The sequence below is a fragment of the Ahaetulla prasina genome, chromosome 5, assembly GCF_028640845.1.
Source record: "Ahaetulla prasina isolate Xishuangbanna chromosome 5, ASM2864084v1, whole genome shotgun sequence".
In the NCBI taxonomy this organism is placed as follows: domain Eukaryota; kingdom Metazoa; phylum Chordata; class Lepidosauria; order Squamata; family Colubridae; genus Ahaetulla; species Ahaetulla prasina.
The window spans coordinates 118816977-118834834 of NC_080543.1; positions in this window are offsets into that span (position 1 = coordinate 118816977).

A 17858-nucleotide genomic window follows, 5' to 3' on the forward strand; every position below is an offset into this window, starting at 1 on the left:
CCCACATCCCCTTCTCCGAATCTGGCTCCCTCCTTCACCAGAAGTAATAGCAGTAGCACTTAGGCTTATATATCATTTTACTGTGGTTTACCTCAATCTCTAAGCTGTTTACAGAGTCAGCATATTGCCCCCAAAAATCTCATTTTACTGACCTTAGAAGGAGGGAAGGTTGAGTCAACTTTGAGTGGGTCAGAATCAAACTCCTAGCAGTGAGCAGTGAAATAGCCTGAGGTACTGCATTGTAATTTCTGTGCCATCATGGCTCTGTCTTGTGTTAATGATTTTATTTTATCTGCTTATTTGATTATTTTAATGTTTTTATGTGGTAAGATGCCCAGAATCATTTGATATGAGATGTGGCAAATTATACACACACACACACACACACACACGTATATATGTATTAGCATATAGGCCATATCAACGTACAAGTTCGAACACGTATTACCCATAAAATTCTAAACAAACAATTTAAAATGAGATTAGGGTAAAATACAATAGTTATAGGATAAAATACAATGATTCAATACATAAAAATGTAAAATAGAATAAAATGACATAAAATTATATTTCAAATAAATTCTGTAGTAATAAAAAATAAATAACTAAATTATAAAGAATGCTTTTCAGCACCTGTAAAAACTGGGTATCCACATGCAGCCCCAGAGTCAGAAATGCCAAATTCCTAGTTAATGTTCTTCAATATAAATCTAATATCCTTTTTATTTATAACTGTACTTAAATATTAAAAGTGAATATGTATGGGTATGGGAATATCCTCTCTTATGCCCTTTAATACTTCAGGCATTTAATAAATATGTGCCAATCAGCAGGTGACTCATCCACCAGGACATTAAGGATGAGGACCCAGATTGTTGGGGGCAATAAAAAATTGACTTTGTATATAATATACAAATGGATGAAGACTATTGCTTAACACAGTGTAAGCCACCCTGAGTCTTCGGAGAAGGGTGGGATATAAATGCAAAAAAAAAAAGGAACATATGTGGGCCAAGAGGTGAATCCTCTCAATTCCAAATGCGATCATTAAAGTATACACCTCAAATCCCTCCACATGATTTATAATCTTCTCTGCACTAAATAACAATTCCTTGGAAAAAAATCATTTTAGAACGGCATGTTAATTTGAAATATTTTAATTCAAACTCAGTCTTCCACACCTCAAACATGGGTGCTTGGTTTATTAATTATGCTATGTATACAAATATATGTGTGCTTAACAATTATGCGACAATTCATAATGCCTGTTTCCTGATCTCCTAAAATTGTAGGAGAACAGGATCAAAGCAATCATAAAGATGGATTGTCTAATACATTTGAAGGAGAGATTAAAAACCTGAGTGCTTGAGCCCCTCTGTTTAAAATTAAATTGTGTTGCTTTTCATTGCTCCATTAAATTCATTCAAGATTCAGGAAACCCAGACTGCTATTACACAAGGGTCTCACAGATTATATTTCACACCTACATTAAAATTTGGAGAGGTTATTTTCTCCTCCAGTTTTCCTTCAGCAAACTTCATACCATCGCAGAATGATGTATGATTAAAAACTCATGAAAAGCTTTGGGCAAGAGAGAGAGGCGGGAGAGACAGCCGCTGAAGCAGAACTTGCTGCAAAAGGGCACAATAAAAGTAGCAACACAATGGAATAATTTTTACTTCCTCAGCATCAATAGTTCTGAACATCAGAGATGATTCTCGCATAACTTAAGACAAGAACGAAGCTATCGAAGTGCTGTCCCGGTGCCTGGAAGCCGTACGGGTCTGGATGGGGAGAAACAGGCTCAAGCTCAATCCCTCCAAGACAGAGTGGCTGTGGATGCTGGCATTCCTGGATGGACGGCTGTCCTTTGAAGATCATTTGATGGCCGTCTCCAGGAGAGCTTTTTACCAAGTCGCCTGGTTCGCCAGTTGCACCCCTTTCTAGACCGGGATGCCCTATGCACGGTCACTCACGCTCTCGTGACATCTCGTCTGGATTACTGCAATGCTCTCTACATGGGGCTCCCCTTGAGGAGCACCTGGAGGCTCCAGTTAGTTCAGAATGCAGCTGCGCGGGTGATAGAGGGAGCCCCTCGTGGCTCCCATGTGACACCTCTCCTGCGCAGACTGCACTGGCTACCTGTGGCCTTCCGGGTGCGCTTCAAGGTTCTGGTAACTATCTTCAAAGCGCTCCATGGCATAGGGCCGGGTTACTTACGGGACCCTCTGCTGCCACCGAATGCCTCTCACCGACCCGTGCGCTCTCACAGAGAGGGACTCCTCAGGGTGCCGTCGGCCAAGCAGTGTCGACTGGCGACACCCAGGGGAAGGGCTTTCTCTGTGGGGGCTCCCACCCTCTGGAAAGAACTTCCCCCAGGACTCCACCAACTTCCTGACCTTCGAACCTTTCGCCGCGAGCTTAAGACACATCTATTTATCTGCGCAGGACTGGACTAGAATTTTAAATTTTGAATTTGGTTTTAATGGGGTTTTTATTATTTGTATTGCTATTTTTAAATATTCGGCCTTATGTAATAAGTTTTTTAATTGATGTTTTATTTTGTATTTATATGTATGTTTTATCCAGTTGTAAACCGCCCTGAGTCCCTAGGGAGATAGGGCGGTATAAATATGTGAAAAATAAATAAAATAAATAAATAAGAAACAAATGGACAGACAGAGCAAAATGTTCAACTAGGTGGGACAAAGAAGCTTCTTGAATGAGAAGCAAAATGACTTCAATAATAATAATAATAATTTAATTTTTATACTGTCCTTCTCCCGAAGGACTCAGGGCGGTGAACAGGCAGATAAAATAATACAATACATTTCAATAAAAACACTATTTAAAAAACTTATTCCAATAGCCTAAATTTAAAATACAATACAAAATATAAAATAAACCCCAATAAAATCCATGTTTAAAAACCCTAAAAAACCCATTCGGTGGCAGCAAAAGAAAAAAAACAAAACAAGAAAGTCCAGTTGCCTCCTGAAAAAGCACCTTTGGGACAACCATGACCTGGTTGACTGAGAATCGCTATAGACTTTTAGCTATGCAATTTGGGATAAATATCCTTCTAATGGTGTGGGAATATGAATGGATTTCCAGAGGAAAAAATTGCAGACTACAGAAGCAATTAGAACTGCTCAGGCAACCCTTAGGACACAGATAAACCTCCAAGTGCTTCAGTGATCCTCTAAAAGGATGCAAATGACCAGCTGTCTGCAAGGAATATAAATCCTTCCATTCCCTACCATTCAGTCAGAAGCTGAAGAAGCTTCTTGGATGAGAAGTGAAACCTTGTCAAAGAAAAAAACAAGAAAGTCCAGTTGCCTCCTGAAAAAGCACCTTTGGGACAACCATGACCTGGATGACTGAGAATCTTCACAGACTTTTAGGCAGAGCAAAATTGTCTTCCATTCTTAATGTCTACAGGTTAGTCCTCGACTTACAGTCTTTCTTTTATGAGCATTCGATAATATAAGAACACTGAAAAAATGTGACTTATGTGTCAGGCCTGGAAACCATACTAGACTTTAGGGTTCCAGATGCTGAAAGCCATTGTCTTTCAGAGTTCTTTACTTGCATGAGGAAACTGGCACACGATGAGTGAAATTCCAAAACTGAACTTTCGGATTCGTTTCCCAGTTATACAAACCCCAAGAGTCCCACCCCCCTAACCCCTTTGCTGGTCACATGGTCCCACGTTCTCCCAGTTCATTCAAATATCTTCTCGCCACTCCTCCTGCAGATGTGAACACCATCCGACCTTGACCGCTTGAAGAATGTTACCATACCCCTCAACCCTCCTTCTTCCCCTCAGGGGAAAAATGTGGCAGCGTCTGGAACCCTAAAGTCTAGTATGGTTTCCAGGCCTGACATTATGACTGTTTTTCACAGTTATGGCCTTTGCAGCATCCCCATGATCATGTGATCAGATGTTTGGCAACTGGTTCATATTTATGACTGTTGCAGTGTCCCAAGGTCATGTGATCACCTTGATGCAACCTCCTGACAAACGATGGTCAATTGGGAAGCCAGGTTTACTTAACAACTGGATTACTAACTTATCAACTGCAAGGATTCAAGAAAGGTTACAAAATGGGGCAAAACTCATTTAACAATTGTCTCACTTAACAACAGAAATCTTGGGCTCGGTTCTGGTCATAAGTCGAGAACTACCTGTATTTGTTTTCAGAAATGATTGGATTTCTTTTTTTCCTCTGGTTAGTTTCCTGACTATTATTTCCTATGTGAGAATTGCTAAACTAATCCTATAGCATACCAATTAGCCCCATAGAGTGTGTGATTTGCCCATATAAAGTTATTGCACAAAACTATCAACATACTATAGCACAATTCCAAAAAAAGGAACATTGATGTAATCTATGAGTTTTTTTGTTCAGTCTTTAATTGATATGTACATATGTTCCTGGGCACTGGAAAACACCAACAGTTAATGGTGTTTTATTCACATTTTTTATATGTCATTTATTTTATTTATTTATTTATTTTTATTTATTTTGTCACAACAGCATATAAAAAGATTTTATAGTATATAAACATATATATGAGTAAATATTGAGAGGTATAAGCATTTATATATATATAGGAAGAAGAAAAGAAAAACAATAGGACAGGAACGATAGGCACATTTGTGCGCTTATGCACGCCCCTTATGGTCCTCTTAGGAATGGGGTGAGGTCAATAGTGGAAAGTTTTTGGTTAAAGCTTTTAGGATTATTGGAAGAGACCACAGAGTCAGTAAAGTGTTCCAAGCACTGATGATTCTGTTACAGAAGTCATATTTTCTGCAATCTAGATTATCTACAAATACTTTTTGGAATGACTCACAACTAGAAATCAGGACATTTAAAAACCAATAGTGATAAAAGAATTAACTTGCTTGGTGCAACTGACTGATGCTCAGACTAGATTTGACATTTTTCTCTACCTATTGAGTCCTTCTCAACAACCTGAGATAGCAAATGTTGATGTTTGATGGTGTTAAATGTACCATTACAGTATGTAAGCTGTTCTAAGTAAAGCCACTTTTTGCAATTGACTGATGGTGATTTTTGTCAGTGATAATAGTTTTGGGTTAGGTTTTCAAACGCAAAACTGCATATATATTTCTCGTCAGGCCTACAGAATGAAAACAGAAACTCACAAAATAAGCGGTATCCATTTCTGACTTGTATTCTGGTTTCAGTAAAAAATGAAACGTATTTACCCGTGTAGCTATTTATTGCATTTATTTCAAGATCTCAAGAACAGAAACTAGGTAATAGTCATTAGATGAAATATAAGACATTCTTCCAGGAAAAAAAACAGAGTAAGGCATACAATATTTCTCTACTTGCACCGGCCAGTCTTACAATGCTTGTGTTCCTATACTGGTTCAAGGTATATAAAACAATAGTACCGTTGTTACTTATTTCAACATTTTATTAATAAAAATATTTTCCTCTCCCCAGACCAGCAATATGTAAGAACAGTTATCAGACAGTATAAAGATTTCCCAGGGCACAATGAGACACAGAGAAAACAAATCAAAATAAGCTTTTGATTTGTTTTTGTTTTTTTGTGATATGTTAAAGACTACTTCAGCTTTAATTGCAACAATACAAGAGCAACCAATAGATTTAAACTCAATGTTAACCGCTTTAATCTAGATTGCAGAAAATATGACTTCTGTAACAGAATCATCAGTGCTTGGAACACTTTACCCGACTCTGTGGTCTCTTCCCATAATCCCAAAAGCTTTAACTAAAAACTTTCTGCTATTGACCTCATCCCACTCCTAAGAGGACCATAAGGGGCGTGCATAAGCGCACAAACGTGCCTACCGTTCTTGTCCTATTGTTTCTCTTTTTTCTTCTTCATATATATATAAACATATATATATATATATATATATATATATATATATATATATATATATAGTTTGGCGAAGTCTCATTCGTCATCTTCGAGCTTCAGGCCTGAGAGCATGTGATCGCAGCTGTTTCTTCCTGTTAAAGGAAGAAACAGCTGAATGAGACTTCACAAAACGCTGCCAAGACATTTCCAATTTTACACGGGAGAAAACCCAACAACCAAAGACCTACATACAAACACCCGTGAAAACCTCAGAAAACAAATATATATATATATATATATATATATATATATATATATATATATATATATATATATATATATATATATATATATATATATATATATATATATATATATATATATATATAAATATATATATGCTTATACCTCCTTATATTTCCTCATATATATGTTTATATACTATATAATGTTTTGTGTGATGCTTCTGTATATTGTTATGACAAATAAATAAATAATAAAAATAAAAATAATAAATAAATAATAAATAATAATGTGAAATTTGTTTTAAACAACAAACACAATGCTTTTCCACATTGGTTTAATTGTAACTGAACTTCTGCAATTTCGGCAATGGCTCTTGGCTCATCAGTCATTTGTATATTATTTTGGAATGGGCTTCTCAGCAGAGACTTTCCAGACACAACCTGGATAAATTAAGTGTTTTTTTATTATGCTTAAAGGTAAAGGTTCCCCTCACAGATACGTGCTAGTCATTCCCAATTTTAGGGGGCAGTGCTCATCTCCGTTTCAAAGCTGAAGAACCAGCACTGTCCGAAGACATCTCCGTGGTCATGTAGACGGCATGACTAAATGCCAAAGGTGCACGCATTTCTACTTGCATTTTTTACATGCTTTCGAACTGCTAGGTTGGCAGAAACTGGGACAAGTAAGTTTCTGCCAACCTAGCAGAAACAAGCTCACCCTGTTCCAATATCTAGCACTAGGGATTGGAACCGCCAAACTGCCGACCTTTCAACCGACAAACTCAGTGTCTTAGCCACTGAGCCACCGTGTCCCTGTTTATTATGCTTACTATTTGTGTATTTGTTTGTTTCTATTACAGATAAGAATAAAAACACATAAACATGGAATACTTGCCTATTTCACCACACAGAAATAAAAATGCATGTTTGTGGTTATAGTCATACCTCAGTCTCTGATTTGATGTAGGGTTGAAAGTGAATATTTAGGCATCTAAATGTTTTCCTTTGCTCAATGGGTCAGTCATTAATGTGTAACCTGATGGATTATCAGAATATCTTCTAGAAAAGACCAGAACTTTTGTTATTTGGTGTTTTTATTTGAAGATATGTTCTATCTATCTACTTTGAAAGCACTTTGAAAGCTTTAAATTGTCCATTTTTTGAAACTGAAGAAATTGTTGCATCATTTTCCTGTGTTAGATGAGGATCTTTCTCTTGCATCTTTCTCCTTTTGTCCTGGCCCCTCTTTACAGGGGCATGATTGAGAGCATTTTAACAAACTGCATTACTGTTAGGTTTGGTGGCAGCAGTGCCTCAGATAGAAAGTCCATACAAAGAGTAGTGAGGATAGCAGAGAAGATTATAGGAAGCTCATTTCCTGGTATTCAGGATACTGCTTATAAGTGCCATGTGCTTAGAGCTCAAAACATCATTAGAGACCCCACACGCCCACTTTATGGTCTGTTTCTGTTGCTCCCCTCTGGAAGGAGGTTTTGCAGTATTTCTAGCAGGACTACCAGATTTTGTAACTGTATTGTTCCCTATGCCATCCACCTGGCAAACTTGCAATATTCGTTTTTCTGACCATATGCATGTATACATCTGAACTAGACTGTGTTGTTTCTGTGTGTCATGTAATATATGTAGGTATATGTACAATTTTGTATTTATTTATTTATCTTGTCATGTTTATGTAGTGAAACTTTGGAGGTGGTGACCCTTTAAGAGCTGTATGCAACAAAATTTCATTTTTAATGTATACCAATTAGTGTACATTCAAAGTGACAATAAAGTTATCCTATCCTATGCTACCCTATCTTATCCTATTCTATCTCTTTGCAGAAGAATGATCGCATTGAGAATCAACCATCCAATCCTACTTTCATTTGCTCATTTAATGTGACCCATTCAAAGTGGCTTCTAGAGTGGGCCATTAGTTAACTGGCTGACAGAAGCATTGTGTGAAGTAATACTATTCTACATCTGATTTCACCCACATTAAGTAAGACAGAAACCATATAACATGAATAAAGAAAGTTTTGTTTTAATAGTTATGGTGTCTGGCCATAACTAGCAAATATTGCAGATACTTTAAAATGAATTGGGGATATCAGAATTAATAAATCCAGAAGGACATATATGAAAAATAAACTAAAATATCATTTCACAATAGAAGCCCATAAAAACATTTCTCAGGAAAAAGTAAGTTATAAAATAAAAAGGAAGGTAGGAATATTTTAAACTTCAGTAATATATCAATAAAAACATACAAAAGCAATGGTTAACTTTCTAGAATGTTTACTTTTAAAGTAGTATACAGTTGAACCAGTCGTTTTGATATTTAGTTTATAGTCCTCAGTCAACTTCAGAAGCATTAAAAACATGATCCTCTATAGCTCATAGTTCTTAGTATTTTAGTTCACAAGTTTTGATTCTTGGCTGTTGCTTTCTCAGGGGACCATCCTAAAAAAGAAAAACATAAAGAAAGAGTTTTCTAAAATCCTTTCCTTGCAGCTAGCAAGCGAATACATATTTGGTCTTTCTTTTCTTTTCTTTTCTTTTCTTTTCTTTTCTTTTCTTTTCTTTTCTTTTCTTTTCTTTGAACTCTACAAATAGATTTTATTTATTCATTTGTTTTATGGAATGTATTTGGTAACAGAAGGAACAATATTGATAGGAGGTTTAGTAGAAAACAGTCAACATCAAAATTATTGACTTGGGACTATCGGTATAGTATTCAAAGATCTAAAAATATCAACAGTCAAAAGCAACAGCTTCATCAAACTCAATTCCAAATAATTTCCCAACCACAAAATGTAGATAGCATCAATCTTATTTTTTTTTCTCCCATAAGAAAATATATTCATATTTTTTAATATATACAAACAAACCTGTTTAGTAATGTTATGAATTGTCTATTCAACCCCTACCCATTTTTAAATCAGGATATTTCATAATGTAAGATTATCTGTTACTATAGGCCTCCCTCCCCACCTCCTCCCTCCCTCCCCCCCCCCTCTCTTCTCTCTTCAGAGGTTAGCCTGAAAGTATAGAAATTGAAATCCTGGCAGTCAGTTTTAATTTATGTAAGTAAATTTGCAAAGTTGGTTGTTAAAGTGAGTTAGTAAATCCTTTTAATGCGAATAAATAAAAACATCAATGAAAATCAATTTATCATAATTTATTTACTTTGCTCCAAATATGCAAGCATTACAGACCCTCTGCCTAGAACTTATTTCATTTTTCCTGAAATTGAAATTCTATTTACCAGTTGAGAATTTTTTTTCTATAAATCACTATTTCAAGTTACAATCTAATAATCCAAAGAAAACCTATTGCAGTTCAACTTTATACAATTACTTCAATTTTATACAATTGCAGCAATTGTATAAAATTGAATCATAATAAATTTTCTTCAGATTTTGGATCTATACAATTGCAGTATACAATTTTATATAATTACTACAAATAATGCAAGATAACTTGAAAACCTGGATTATATCTAAACACACGCGCACACACACAATATCATATATAGTCTTGGAAAGCTTTAGAATATCTTATGATTTTGTTTTCCATTCTGGGGATATAGTGATATAAACTGGAGACTGAGAAGAGTTGAAAGATGCTATACTGAAGAAGTAATAGGAAAAGTTTTAGAATGTGCCAAAATGATAAGTTAACAAAAGAAATCAAAGAGAAAGAAGAGACAGATTATTATACAATCTGGAATAAATGGTATGAATGGCTTGAATCTAGAAATAAAGCAGGAAAATAAAAGGGAGAAACTAGGAGGTATGGAATGTATTAGGAATGTAGAATAGAATAGAATAGAATAGAATTTTTATTGGCCAAGTGTGATTGGACACACAAGGAATTTGTCTTGGTGCATCTGCTCTCAGTGTACATAAAAGAAAAGATACGTTCATCAAGGTACAACATTTACAACACAATTGACGGTCAATATATCAATATAAATCATAAGGATTGCCAGCAACAAGTTATAGTCATACAGTCATAAGTGGAAAGAGATTGGTGATGGGAACTATGAAACGATTAATTGAAGTGCAGATTCAGTAAATAGTCTGACAGTGTGGAGGAAATTATTTGTTTAGCAGAGTGATGGCCTTCGGGAAAAAACTGTTCTTGTGTCTAGTTGTTCTGGTGTGCAGTGCTCTATAGCGTCGTTTTGAGGGTAGGAGTTGAAACAGTTTATGTCCAGGATGCGAGGGATCTGCAAATATTTTCACGGCCCTCTTCTTGATTCGTGCAGTATACAGGTCCTCAATGGAAGGCAGGTTGGTAGCAATTATTTTTTCTGCAGTTCTAATTATCCTCTGAAGTCTGTGTTTTTCTTGTTGGGTTGCAGAACCGAACCAGACAATTATAGAGGTGCAAATGACAGACTCAATAATTCCTCTGTAGAATTGGATCAGCAGCTCCTTGGGCAGTTTGAGCTTACTGAGTTGGCGCAGAAAGAACATTCTTTGTTGTCCTTTTTTAATGATGTTTTTGATGTTAGCTGTCCATTTGAGATCTTGCGATATGATAGAACCCAGAAATGTATAATATGTAAATAATAAATATATAAGGATCTAGAATAGTAAAGCTATTAATATTAGAAAAAAGGAAAAGTGATGAAAAGGGAGAAACAATAAGTGCAAGAAGTATGTAAGATAGTGTATAAAATGTATAAATTTAATTTTATAAGTGATAGGGGTTATAGAGTAATAAGGGATAATAGGACAAGAAGGATATAAAGATTATAAAGGGAATTGGGAGAAAATGTAAACATTAGGAGATCACCGCTACGAAACAGTTGTAAAAAGGCATGTTTTGTGTTTGTTATGTTGTGTTGTGTTGTGTTATAAATATATAAGAAAGAAAGAAAGAAAGAAAGAAAGAAAGAAAGAAAGAAAGAAAGAAAGAAAGATGCTACACCCACAGTAGATAGAACTGTACCATAACCTCTTCAGCACGTTAAATCTTAAAGATCATTATCTTGGATATCCTGTATGACTGAATTCAATACAGCAAGTCTCATTATGAAACTGTTAAATATTCTGCAGCCTGTTTCAAAGCTATACTAGTAACAAATGGTTCTCTGGAGCATCCTCAAAAGAGTTTAAACCTAATTAATGGCCGTGGAGCTAGCTGCTGCTATAAATTAAAACATCAGTCCGATAATTAGTGGACAACAGAAACAAGAAAGGTTTGTTTTTGTTTTTTTGAAAGTTTACATGTGTGAAGAATTACATTCTTTTCCGTATAGCCACCTCATGTCTCTTCAACCACAATGCTTTATGATATGAGGACGAAATGCTTCAATTTCATGAATTTATAGGAAGACTGTGTTTCTCTGTGAAACCCTTGGGACTTCATTCAGAAAAGAAATATACCTGTGCTTTTGTTAAATTTGCAAGAAATCATCCAATTTGTTTTAATAAATCACTCTTTAGCACTTCATTCTGGCTGGTGCTGTAGAAATATGTATGTATGTATGTATGTATGTATGTATGTATGTATGCTTGTAACTACTGTGGTGGCACAGTGGTTAGAGTGCAGTACTACAGGCTACTTCTGCTGATCACCATCTGCCAGCAGTTTGGTGGATTGAATCTCACCAGGCTCAAGGTTGACTCAGCCTTCCATCCTTCCGAGGTCGGTAAAATGAAGACCCAGATTGTTGGGGGCAATATGCTGACCAGTGGTGAAATCCCCCCAGTTCTATCTGGTTCACCGAATTGGTAGCGCCGGTGACAGGAGGCTCCGCCCAGCCACTGGGATGTCATTACGTCCCATTTTTTTACCATCTTTACATGTGAAGAATATTCTGTGGATGTGCAGAACAAGTGTGAATGCACATAGCAAGCGTGTGCTCCCATTCCCGAACCGGTAGCGAATGTAAGTGGATTTCGCCGCTGATGCTGACTCTGTAAACTGCTTAGAGAGGGCTTAAAAAGACTTCCGGTTTGGCACCGTAGGTGATGGCGGTGATCTTTACGATCACCAACCTCTGGATTTTGTGGAATCGCTAGGACAGCTTAAATCTGCTGTCCAGCGGTTTGAAAAACCCTCTCTTCGGGAGAAGAGGAGGGGGTGAGCTGAGGGCAGAGGTTGAATTTCCCTAAAGCCCCTGAGAAAAAAGGGGTTTGAAGGGTTAAGTTCCCTCCAGTAACCCGAAGAGCTCCAGATCCGAGGATTCTTCTGCTTTGGCGGAACCAATCACCACGACCAAACGCCGAGATTTATTTTGGACAATAAAGGATTATACCGGACAGAACGAAAGTGGGAGAACTTTATGCAAGTAGCCAAGCCGATTCCCCGATACTTTGTAACAAGTTTGAAAACAGCAAGAAAATGGAGGCGAATTGTTAACAAGTTAACGAGTGGAAAGCGAAAGTGATACTTTCACCGCTTGCCGTCTGATCTTGGTAAATTGCATGTTATTTGCTACTTCAACTCTTTAACTCTTTGCTGCCTAGAATCTAGGAGATTTTTAAATATTGCTTTAAAAAAGCTTTAAAGGACTGTGTTTCTCAGAGGTTAAGAAGATTTAAACTGAATATTAAGTTGGAAATAAATAAATAATTTTATAGAAGATGGCAGCCAAACAATTAAAGTCTACTGTAACAAAGGGCTCTGGAATCTCCTCAGCTGGTGCCTCTCCAGCTCATACAGTGGAGACTAGAACATTGAACTTAGAGGCGGTACAAGAGAATTTAAAAGACTTTATGCAAGAAAAATTTAAAGTAATAACTGAGGAGATGTTGGAAATGAAAGAGCAGATATCAGAAATTCAAGTGGGAAATAAAGAAGTTAAGGAAGGATTTGTAATTGCAGTACAAAGTTTGGCAAATAATGTGATTTTATTGGAAGAGGAGGTTGAAGAAATTAAGCAACATAATTCAAAATTAGATAATAAAATGGCTGAATTTCAAAGTAAAATGGAAAAACAGATGATGAAATAGTTTTGATACAATACAGAAATATGGAATTTGCTCTAAGAATTCGTGGTCTGAAAGAGAATAAAGAAGAGGATTTAAGGGAAATTTTTTCTGAAGTATTTGCTGAGATATTAGCAGCTCGTCCAGCAGATGTGGCTTATCAAATTGATAAAATATATCGTGTGAATTCTTGGATAGCAAGGCAAAAAAAGTTGCCAAGGGATGTTGTTATTTATTTTACAAATAGAACAGTGAGAAATCAGATTTTGCAAGCCTCATATAAGGGGGAGAAGATTCAGATTGCTGGTCAGGATATTTTAATATTAAAGGAAATTCCACCCAAAATGTTAAGGGCTAGAAAGGAATTTGCCTTCCTGGTGAATGAACTTAAAACATCAGATTGAATATAGATGGGATATTCCAACTGGTATAATAGTATATTATGCAGGAAAGTACATCGTCTCAATACAGTTGGAAAGCGAGAGAATTTTATGTTGAGGCATTAAAAGTTGGAAGTCTTTCTCCACTGGATGCTAGAAGAAAGGAGACTGAAGTGAAGGAAAGAGAAGTGAAGCAGGTTCAAGAACAGATTGCGATGGAAGAAGATTTATTACAAGTGTTGGAAATACCTATGACGGGTCCAGATTCAAAAGAACAAAGGCTGACAAGAGCTGCTGCTAAACGCAAGGAACAAGAGATGAAGGCACAACAACAACTGGCAACTACTACAACGGAAACAGTGGAGGAGCAAGGCCTAAAGCAAAATGTGATCTGGCTAGTGTTCCAAAAGTTTCCTTTGGCCGATAATGGCAATTAAACTATTATCTTGGAATGTTAATGGTTTGAATTCACCGCAGAAGAGAAGGAAAGTATTTCATTATTTGAAACAATTTAAAAATGACATTACTTGTTTACAAGAAACACATATTAGATCTTTAGACCAGAAATATTTGATAAATTCAAAACTGGGAGTACATTTTGTTGCCTCCTCTTTGGAGAAAAAAAATGGTTTAGTTATATATATAAAGAAGGATATATCAGCAAAATTAATTGAGGTGGATAAGCAAGGAAGATACATTGCTATTGAACTCTTGTTGGAGGAAAGAAGACATTATTAATAGGAGTTTATGCAATCAACAACAAGAAATTTTTTCAAGTTTTTACATAAAAGAATAGTATTTTGGGATTATAAATCATATATATTAATGGGTGATTGGAATGGTGTGTTGGATACTCAAAAGACAAAAAAGTTTAAGGAAGATATCAAGTCAAGAAATTACCAAAGGCTTTTTGAAATGATGGAGGACTTGGAATTAAGAGATATTTGGAGAGAACATAATACAGAAGAGAGGGATTTTACCTTCTTTTCTGATAGGCACCAATCATTTTCGAGGATTGATTTTATTTTGATTACTAATGACTTGTATTCTAGAGTGAAGAAGACGAAGATTTGTTCAAGAACTTTATCTGATCATAGTCCAGTTTGGATTGAATTTGATCGGGAAAAGGAGGCTAGGAGATCATGGAGGTTGAATGAGAATTTTTTTAAATATGACAAAAATGTAATTGAATGAAAAAACCAAATGAAAGAATTTTTTATTATGAATATGAAAAAAGAGACATCTATAGAGATGATTTGGGACTCCAGTAAGGCTTATATGAGAGGAAATCTTATACAAATGAATATTAAATACAAAAATAAATTGCAGAAAAGAAAAGGAACTGGAAGAGGAAATTAAAAGAAAGAACAATTATTGATAAATAGCCCAGGAAATAGTAAAATAAAAGAATCAATAAATATATTGAGAGGTCAGTTTAATATGTTGATGGCAGATCAAGTAGCAATTAATTTACAATATGTAAAACATAATACGTTTAATAATGGCAATAAGCCAGGAAGATGGCTTGCCTATTTAATAAGGAAAAACAGAAATCACGAACGATTGATAAAATAGAATATAGGGTAAGGAAGTTTATCAAAAGAACTTGATTAAAAAGCATTTTAGAGTATTATAGTAAGTTATATTCTAGGATATGGTTGATGATACAGAGATAGAAAGATATTTACAACAACAAAATATTTGTGAGCTTACAGAAAATCAAAGAGAAGAATTGAATCAATTAATTACTTCAGAGGAAATTTTCTTAGCAATTAAACAACTTAAAATCGGTAAAGCACCAGGAACAGATGGTTTAACAGCTGTTTATTATAAAAATTTACAAAATGAGATGGTTGAACCACTTAAAGAGTTATTTAATAAAATTCAAATGGGAGGAAATGTTCCCCCTTCATGGAGGACAGCCTTTATTTCGTTAATACCGAAGGAAGATCGAGATGGTATTAAAGCAGAGAATTATAGGCCTATATCACTTTTAAATACTGATTACAAGATATTTACCAAGATATTGGCTAATAGATTAATGCCAGTGATGAATCAAATAATTCATAATGATCAGTCAGGATTTATTAAGGGTAGGCAGATGAGATATAATGTGAGGCAAATTGTAAATTTACTTGAATATTTGGAACAAAACAACCAAGTATCAGCGGCATTCCTTTTTGGATGCTGAAAAGCTTTTGATAGATTGGATTGGCAGTTTTGTTTAAAGTAATAGAAAAATGCAATTTGGGGATTATTTTATTCGCAATTAAAGCAATATATCAGAAGCAAACAGCACAAATAATAGTAAATGGTGGGTTAACAGAAACTTTTAAAATTGAGAAAGGGACGAGACAGGGATGTCCTTGTCCCCATTACTTTTTATTTTAACTTTAGAAATTCTTCTGAATAACATACGTGGTTCCGATCGAATAAAGGGAATTAGAGTTAAACATCAAGATTATAGATTAAGAGCTTTTGCAGATGACCTGGTTGTTACTGTATCTCAACCAATATACTCAGTAACTGGTTTAAAAGATATAATTGGTCAGTATGGTAAAGTATCTGGATTTAAGGTGAATCAGCAAAAGACAAAGATGATAACTAAAAATATGAATATACAACAAAAAGAAGAGTTAGAAAGAACTTCAGGTTTTGAAATCGTTAAAAAGGTTAAATATTTAGGAATATATATTACAGCTTCAAATGTTAAATTATACAAAAATAATTATGAGGTATTGTGGCAGAAGGTATGGAAAGAAATGGAGAGTTGGAAGAAGTTACAACTATCTTTGCTGGGAAGAATAGCGGCTATAAAAATGAATGTTTTGCCCAGGTTTTTGTTTTTGTTTCAAATGATACCGGTGTTTAAGAATGATATTAAATTACAGGAATGGCAAAAGGGGATTAGTAAATTTGTATGGATGGGCAAAAAACCAAGAATAAAATTAAAAGTAATGCAGGATATAAGGGAAAGGGGGGGTCTTAAAATGCCTAATTTAAAATTGTATTATGAAGCAGTTGTTTTATCATTAATTACTGATTGGATTAATTTAACTGAGGAAAGAGTTCTGAATATAGAAGGTTATGGTTTGTTATATGGGTGGCATGCCTATTTATTATATGATAAGAAAGTTGATAAAATATTTAAAAATAATATAATTAGAAATGCATTATTGAGGGTTTGGAGGAAATATCAATACAAATTAGATGGAAAGATTCCAATATGGGCAAACCCGAGACACATGATAGAAAATATAAATATATATCAAAAGATGGAGGTAGTTACTTATAAAGAACTTCTTTGTATGGAAAAGGGGGAGTTACAATTAAAATCTAGAGAAAAGATGGGGGAAGAAGGGGAAATTATACATGGTTCCAATATGGACAACTACAAGCTAGATGGAATTAAATATTTTGTATGTTTGGACAATTTATTTCATTGAGTTGCTATAATACTGTAACATAGGGGTGTCAAATTCAAGGCCTGAGGGCTGGATCTGGCTCGTGGGGTGCTTAGATCTGGCCTGTGGGGCTGCCCTGGAAACAGCAGATCAGCCTGTGGTGCCTCTGCTAGTGAAAATGGAGATCATGAGGGCCACATGCGGCCTTTCAGAGCTCCATTTTCACAGGCAGAGGGTTGCAGGAGGCCATCACAGCCTAAAATGGAGTTCAGGAACTCAGGAAGAAGGCACAGAAGAGGCTGTACTTCCTGAGAATGCTAAGGAAGATAAATCTATCTCAGCATCTACTTCTGTCCTACTATCACAACACCATTGAGAGTGTCCTGACAAATGGCATTCTGGCATGGTATGGGAACAGCTCTACAGTGGACATAAAAGCTCTGCAGAGAATTGTTAAAACTGCCCAGAATATCATCGGGCTCAAGCTACCAGCCCTGGTAGACATCTTCGCATCTCTCTGTTTGAGGAAGTTGCATAACATTCTCAGAGACTCTTCCCATCCTGCTTTCAATCTTTTTGGACTGTTGCCTTCTGGCAGAAGATACAGAACAATTAAAACTTGGACCACACATCTTCTGAATAGTTTTTATCCCAGAGCTATAATTGCACTCAAAAATGAACTAAAGGGCCACCATCAGTGAGCTGTTGGACAGCATTACTTGGTCTGTTGTGTGGATGTTTGGGTAGTTTTAGGGGTGGGGAGTTTTTGGTGGGTGGGGGTGTGTCTGGGGATTGTCATGTGTGTTGGGCTTGGTCTCTGGGTGTTATGTGAACTGTATATATATACGTACAATGACAATAAGATATATATATATAGATATAGATATAGATATAGATATAGATATAGATATATATGTAGGTCTTTGGTTGTTCGGGTTTTCTCCCGTGTAAAATTAGAAGTGTCTTGGCGACGTTTCGACGAAGTCTCATTCGTCATCTTCAGGCTTCAGCTTC